At 38.2% G+C, this 7,754-nt stretch overlaps 1 pseudogene; it reads right to left on the bottom strand.

Moving 5' to 3' along the window:
• Positions 1 to 428: 428 nt before the first annotated feature.
• On the bottom strand, positions 429 to 6,070 carry LOC120117518 (annotated as a pseudogene).
• Between the last annotated feature and the right edge of the window lie 1,684 nt (positions 6,071 to 7,754).

The raw sequence follows: 7,754 nt of genomic DNA, 5'->3' as shown, positions 1-7,754 counted from the left end.
AGGATATATATAAAGCTGGCTAAAATCCCACGTATATGCCATTAGGCCCTTCAATCATTCTCATCAAGCCGCAGTTTTCTCCATGCCCTTGGTTGATCCATTGGTTGTCCTTGCGAGCAATAGATGTTCATCTGCTTTTAAGCCAAACAAATAAATAAAAACTATAAACCATGACTACCCAAACTGTGTTTTGGACACCTATTGCAGAAAAATAGGGAAATAAATGACAAGTTTCATTTGTATCATATGTGTTTAAGATGGTAATGTGCATTCTTCATGAATAGAGCTATAAAACCTCTGCTTTGAGCCATATACCCCAGAAAATGGGTTTAAAGAAAACATATGAGGTCACACCAGCTTAGACATGTCACAAGCTCGACACCACCCCTCCCCCCGAATGGGTTCTCATCTTGCTGCTGTAAGCAGGCTTAAGATAGAAGCTACATCGTACATGCGGTGTTCTTGTCTGTTTGAAATTTGTATCATTGCATTCGTTCTTACAAGAGTGGTAATGAGGAAAAACAATAATTAATTGGATTTTTTTTCACACCTTTGCCACAGGTAAACTGAACATCCAAAAGCTACAATTAAATTGTACAATAGAAGATTGTTGCATCCTTATTTTAACTGAAATTATGTAACTTATGTAGTTAGTTATTACCACTTTCACCATCAGATGCATCTTCAAGTCTTGCAATTGCATCAATTAGGTTTGTTCATGCTCCTGCAATAATGACTACACATCATGATTGCTGCAATAGCTGATATAGAACACAAGAATATCATTAGAGGACAATACGCACGTTCAACACTTTCTTTGCTTTCTCAATATCTATAGGATCGGGATGGCTTACACCAAAGACTTTTTCCACCTAATCAAAATTTCCAAAATTAGAAAACAATTACACAACATATTTAGGCAAACTCAGAACATTAGGTTATCTTTGAGCAGCAATTGTACCTCCTTAATTAGAGTATCTGTATGTAGTATCTTAATATCACCCAAAACCTTTTTCCCAACACCATTTTGCGCCAAAGGGAAATCCTTCCTACCCTGACCCTTTATACTCCCCCTACCTCTTCCTGCTCCAACCACCCCACCACCATGACCCATGGACTTCTTAATCCCAAGGCCTGGTCCAGGGTGACTACCTCTATGGGATATTCCAGGAACATCACCTTCCCATCTAATATCTTCAGGAGATATCTAGATCATATGTATAACAAACAGTTGAGTGGCAAGAAAGCATAATACAAAGGACTTACTCTGATATTGTATTTGAGTGACCGAAGAAGTGGATACATAAAATACCATTCTATGTTTCTTACAGCTCATTATGAGCCTGATGTAGTGAAAGGCACAAGAAGATAGTAAAAGACATTCTTGGAAGTAACAAAAAGTTTAGTGTCGTTATTGAAAATGTTACCACTTCAGCATGCAATATTACAAAGTTATGAATGATAAATGGGGATCATAGGTACAATAGCTCCAAAACATGAACCCTATCCTCTGAATAATGCAAAACCATTACATTTGACTGAGAATGATAATAACAAAGCAAATTGTCAAGACGTGCACAGACAGTTGATGACATTGGTCATTACTTGGTAACACAACTTGAATCAAGTAATAGTTATATCAAGTTATCAACAACTGGGATATAAAACTTTATCACAAGACCCTTGCTTGTATTAATAGATATATCCAAATATATGCAAGGTATATTGGCACCTCCATAATTTCATTTTTTCCAAACCAAACTGCACCAAAATTCAAGAAAAACATATTGATCATTGACTAACTGATAAGCTTGACAATGTAGTATAAGTCCGTAAATTGATGTGATTTAAACCATACATCTGGAAACATATGGTTCAGGCCACGAGGATAGACATGCAAAATTCTGCAATGTCTTGTCAATAGCATAAAAGATTCGGAGAAAAATATGCTACAAAGATCAAAGTTGTAGACTTGTAGTTATTAAAATTTCTATATAACATACTAGTTGAAGGTAAATGAGGTGATACAAAACAATAATACTTTCCAGAGATAGCATGAAAATGAAATAATCCTACCTCTTTGAGATTGACCCATTCCCAAGTTTCATCTGCTGTATTAATGTCATAAACCAAAGAATGCCGCCCCTATCAACATGGAAAAATAGGATTATAAAGGTACAATAATTAACATTGTACTATATATACAACTACAAAATATACCTCAACTCGATTATAGTCTGTTATAACAACCTCATAAAAATGATTGTCTTCAGGCCACCTTGTCCAAACATTCCTTCCAATTAATGGATCGTACGGTGCTGCTTCAGCAGGTTCATTCATTGCAAAGGCCCCTGAAGACATACGGTTAGAAGCCTGGGGTCTGCCAGGAGGCCCTGCGGAAGGGTACTGTGTCGACTTCATCGAGGATACAGCAAAATAACATACATCATCAGTGAATGGAGAAAGTAGGATATGCATATTCCATTCATTTTTTGATAGAAGTTGGAGGTCTCATTAAAAACTCCCTTTGTATTCGTTCACTTACTAAAAGTATGTTAACGAACATCGGAAGGAAGAAAAAAGTACCTCAAATTTTATTGATAAAATACCCGATACAAAAGACACCACGGAATATCCTCTCATGGTGATGTACACCATTACAACAAACACCTTAACCTCATATGACCTCATCCAAAGCCACAGTCTAATCACCTTACTTCTAATTACACCACCAGCAGTAGGAATAAAACAGCGCAACAGAACATAATACAAATTAAAAGCAACACCTACAACCATATAGACTAAAACAACCACAATTGAAGAGACAAGATCTAATGAGACTCGTCTTCTTCAGGAGCCCAAGAGTTTGGTTTGAATGAAGGTTCTATCTCATGCACCATGACCTTGAAGAAGTTGTCACCAACCTTCAATTCCACCATCGCATCAATTCTCGCATCAGCCTTTGTTAGGACTTGAATTTTTGCCCGATCAAAGGATGATGGAGATTGACAACTTTCGTCGATAGCTAGTAATAAACCCCACTTATCAGCAATGTTCTTGAAAGTATCCCAATTCCATGTGTGAAAAGGAACACCCTCGCAAACTAACCATACTCGACGACACTCCATTACCAAACTCTCTGACCAAGCTTCGACTATGGAGAACCACTCTGCGAGAATATTTGATTTATCGTTCTTCACGCTTCTCAATGAAGCATTGTCTTCGAAAATCATTAAAATCGCATTACTAGCAGCTCTCATTAAGGTGAAGCTAGTGAGGCCCTTCGCTTGCATTTGTCTGGCGAGATGACCAATTTTGACAAAGTCCTTGCACCACCCCACTAGACAATTGCTCAACACCTGAAGTTTTTCTTCATCTATAACACCTTCAACTTTATAATGATTCTTCCTCGAAAAATCTTCCATCCCGGACTTGCGAAGAACACCTGTCGAGGACTTTCTCCAAAACGACTGTCCAGGTTTGAATTTAGCGAAATAAACACCAATTTTGCTTCCGTCGATATGAGAACCATTCATTTTTGAGATCGCTCTCATTGCTTCATCGATAGTTGCGAAGCGAATGAAACCAAAGCGAACTCCTTTTGAATTTCTTTTATTTGGAATAAAAGCATCAAGAACCTGACCATGAGAGCGAAATAAAGATCCAAACCTCTTCCAGTGAATGTTCTCTGGTAAGTTATCAATAAATAACGTGTAGCATCCAGTCTTATCATTACTGCACCCCTTTGAGGTGGACTCCAACATCCTCTCATATTTTTCCCCCGCCGTAGTCCTACACTGCTTCTCTTTGGCCTTCTCCACTATCTTCTAAGTCGGCGCCTGCTGCTTCACTCTCTGTTTATGAAGCTCCGATTCCGTAACCTTTGGCACCAAAATCTCCACTCGATTTGCCTTCTTATCCGGAATTTTCAAACTTTTTCCAGCCTCTTTATCCCCAATATTGGACTGACGGCCAGCCTTAGCCCCAAGAGCTGCGGCTTCAACCCTCATCTTCTTCCTCGTGTTTCTTGGTCACCTTTTCCTCCAGCACATGGACATCATAACTTGATGGACGAACTTCTTTAGGAACAGAAGATGAATCTGCTGTCTCCCTCCCAGCTGCAAGCTTGTCATCGACAGATTTCTTTAAGGTTTCTGCATCTTGCACAGCTTCTCTTGCTTCCCTTAGTTTAGCTGAAGACTCTTTAACGAGCTGTTCAATATCAAACCTTGTCTTATGCAATTTGTCACGTAATTCAGCGATGTCTTTAAGTGAACTGAGGGAATTAACAAGACGATCAAATGCCACAATAGCAGTTAGTATCTTGGAAATCCCCGCCTTCACAGACTGCGAAGCCGAAGCATGTTCTGCAGCTAGCCTTGGCTTTTGCCGAGAGGACTTGTAATGGTGAGGGGTAGCAAGACCCACTTCAAGTTTCCAGGAACTCATTTCTTTTGTGTTGCTTTATCTTTGAAGAAAAGCAAAGGAAGAAAGGGTGATGAGCAGAACCAAAACTGCAGCTAAAGATCAGCGGCGAACGTGGCTGACTTGATTGCTTTGTGGAGAGACGACAGGCGCAAGGAGATGGAGAAAGTAAAGATAATGACTATACTGCTGTTGTAGATCACGCCGTCGTCGGAGAAAAAAGAAAGAAGAAGCATCGCCAACAGCTAAAAGTCGAAGGGCCACGTCCAACATCCACTGAGTTGTAGGCTCTCCCTGGTGAAACGAAGCCTAGATCCTTGATGCTGGCGTCAAGTCGAAAAACTCTGGAAGTTTTGGTGTTCAACGGTCACCGGAAGTGACGGCCGGCGCGGCGTCTAACGGCGGCGGCGGGTGGCTGATGACGGCGGCGGACAACGGACAACTTCCTTGGAACAAAGTGACTCACAGATTTTGACTTCTTGCTCTTTCCACCTGGTGGAGGACCTTGTCTCAAGGCTGATGAAGACGGTTGCATTGATGGATGCAGTGCAGGAGATGGTACAACCATCAACAATGAAGCTACAGATTGTGACGTTTTCTGTTTCTTGCGTGATCCTGATACTGTAGGACTAGGCACAGGGTCACGAATAGGCTGACTTGTACTGAGCATTCCAGGCTGGATCCCACCTGTCGTTCTCCATCCCCTAACAGAAATGATTGAGCATAGCTCGCATTTTAAATGCATATATGACAAGAAGTCAATAGATATTTAATAAAAGCTGCTCAGTAGAGCAAGGCAGAGTATAGTCAGACCTTGTCCTCCGGATATTAAACTTTCCTTCTCCTGAGAGGGAAAACACATTTGGTTTAAATAGATTTAAAACCTACTTTACTCATTGTTTATGGGATAAACTATTGAACAAAAATTGACAAATACCCAAGTTAAAGCATCTGATTGTGCTTTGAAGGCACGCAGGACCGAACTGCATGCTTCCTGTTCAATGAGATGGATTTGCGTTTCCATGTCACCACCATGAATCCTAGGCAAAGGAGCAACTGATGATCTTCCATTGCCCACAGAACCTACAACTGCTGATCTTCCATTGCCTGCAGCAGCGCGACCCCCTCTTGGAAACCTATTCTGATGTGAAGAAGGGAGATCATCATCTGTTCCTGCAGAACAGAAAAAACTCATTAGCTGAATAAAGCTTCTATGATATTGAAAAATATATGCCAAGGTTTGCAGAACACTTTGAAACAATGTAGAAATTACAACATTGGGAAAGAGAACCGGGTGTGAGAAAAAGGAGGCTAGAACCTTTTGTGAGTAAAACTATTGAATAGAAATGGCTTACAAACCCTAAATATTCACTCAAATTAACAAAGGAAAGCCACCTAACTTTGCCATCAATAAACCAAGCCTCAAGAAACCAAGTTCTTGAACCTCAAAATCATCAAATACTGAAATACATGGGGGAAAGAGGAAACAAACTAAAACAAAACTTTCAGCTCACCACTGCTATCAGAAAGCCTATGGTCCATGATAGCTCCTTCAAAATTCAATCTTCACTAAAATCTATGAAAAAAGTATGAACAAGGAAGCTGCTAAGTTCTCGAGAAAGACAAGGTACAAATACCTGGAAACATAAAAATCCAATTAAGTCATAAACCTTAATTTAGCTCAAATACCTATAAACTCACTATTCTAATATTTGGTGCTACAAGAATCAACAACACCAAATCATCAAAACAAACCCCAGCTTAACCCATGAGCTTCAAAAATATGCATTTAAAATATCAAGCATGGGAATTACACCTGCAACTTATTGCTTCAAACTAGATCATAAGATCAAAACAATGTGATAGTTTCTTTGGTGTTTTACAAATGTGACTTAGACTTGTTCTTAACGAATTCGCCTTAGTTAAATACCATTTTGCTACTTGCATTTCGCTTCTACAAGCACATTTGAATACAAAAACAGTAATTTATAGAAAATAAAAAATGTAACTCTTCTTGAATAAGAAAAAATACAACATTTCTACTTCTACATAAAATAATGAACTCAAGAAATTCGTTGAAAAAAATCCTAATTCCCAAAAGTAAGATATTAACCAAACGATATAATGCAAAGCTTCAAGCTCACCCTGCTCGTCCAAAGACCTCCAATTCTGAGAATCGAAAGGCAATCAATTAAACGAAATTCCCTTCCAATCAGCTTCGAAAGACGCTTTCTCCAAAACCTCTTCGAGTCCCGATAAAAAAATCGGTCAAAGAAGCTCGGAATAAGTTAAATCTCGAGAAGCGAATTCGTCCAATTAGAGGAGAAGAATCATATTTCAGAATTCCGAATTATGCTTGAAACTTGAGCAGATGGGAATCTGAGTAATTAAGGAGGAGGTTCGATATGGAAATTGGGGATGAATTTAGGGTTTATAGAGTGAATAGAAATATGGCATTGGATTTGCGAGTGTTTGTGTGTTTGAGAGGGGAGAGAAAGAAGGCGGACTGCCGGACTAGAAATGTGTTATTATGGCACAATTATTTTGTTGAGTTCCGCTCCATGCGCCCATAATTCCATGTCGTTTGTTTAATTACATAATTAATGCACGAGTACAATATTCCGACTGCCGTCTTTGCCCTGTTTAGCTACTCTGGACTTCTGTAACTTTCATGGATGATCATGAGTTGAGTTTCCGTTTGTTCTGATTTTGATTCGAACAATATATTCTTTTATTGAATTTGATTTAATTTTTTTATGAAATTTAATTAATTTAGATATTTTACAAATTAATCTTAAAAAATCGGATGAAAACTTATCAAATTCAAATAATTTAATTATTCTTAAATTTCATATATTTTTACATAACAAATTGATATTATTCAATAAAATGACTACACATGTGATCATCTTATTTAAGAAAAATATGTTGACTTTGGCACTAATGTAGTAACCTACGTGGCAATTCAACTGCTTTAATTTCTTAATTTGTGTTTTTTGATTTGTTGTTTCATAATAAATTAAGATAAGCTGTGAAAATTTGGCTCTTATCTTATGGGAAAACTGTTGGTATTTATTATCGTTTGTAACCAAATCTCAATACCCATTTCCACTTTTCCTTAAACTTGTATCCATGTGTATGACAAAATGCTTCTATGAGATGTAAAGTAAAATTAGCCTGACTATTTCTTGGTATTATTTGGATGGGTTATCTTATTTTGCTCATGAAAATTGCAAGGTTTTGTTCAATGCTTCTTTTCCAATGATTTGGTTGCATACAAAATATAGACTTTACTTCTCAAATCTTCACTTCTTCTGCAATCTTTTATG

Source organism: Hibiscus syriacus, unplaced genomic scaffold (genome assembly GCF_006381635.1).
Source record: "Hibiscus syriacus cultivar Baekdansim isolate YM2019G1 unplaced genomic scaffold, ASM638163v2 tig00110320_pilon, whole genome shotgun sequence".
In the NCBI taxonomy this organism is placed as follows: Eukaryota; Viridiplantae; Streptophyta; class Magnoliopsida; order Malvales; family Malvaceae; genus Hibiscus; species Hibiscus syriacus.
The sequence above is the reverse complement of the archived record's forward strand: the minus strand, read 5'-3'. Positions and strand labels throughout refer to the sequence as shown.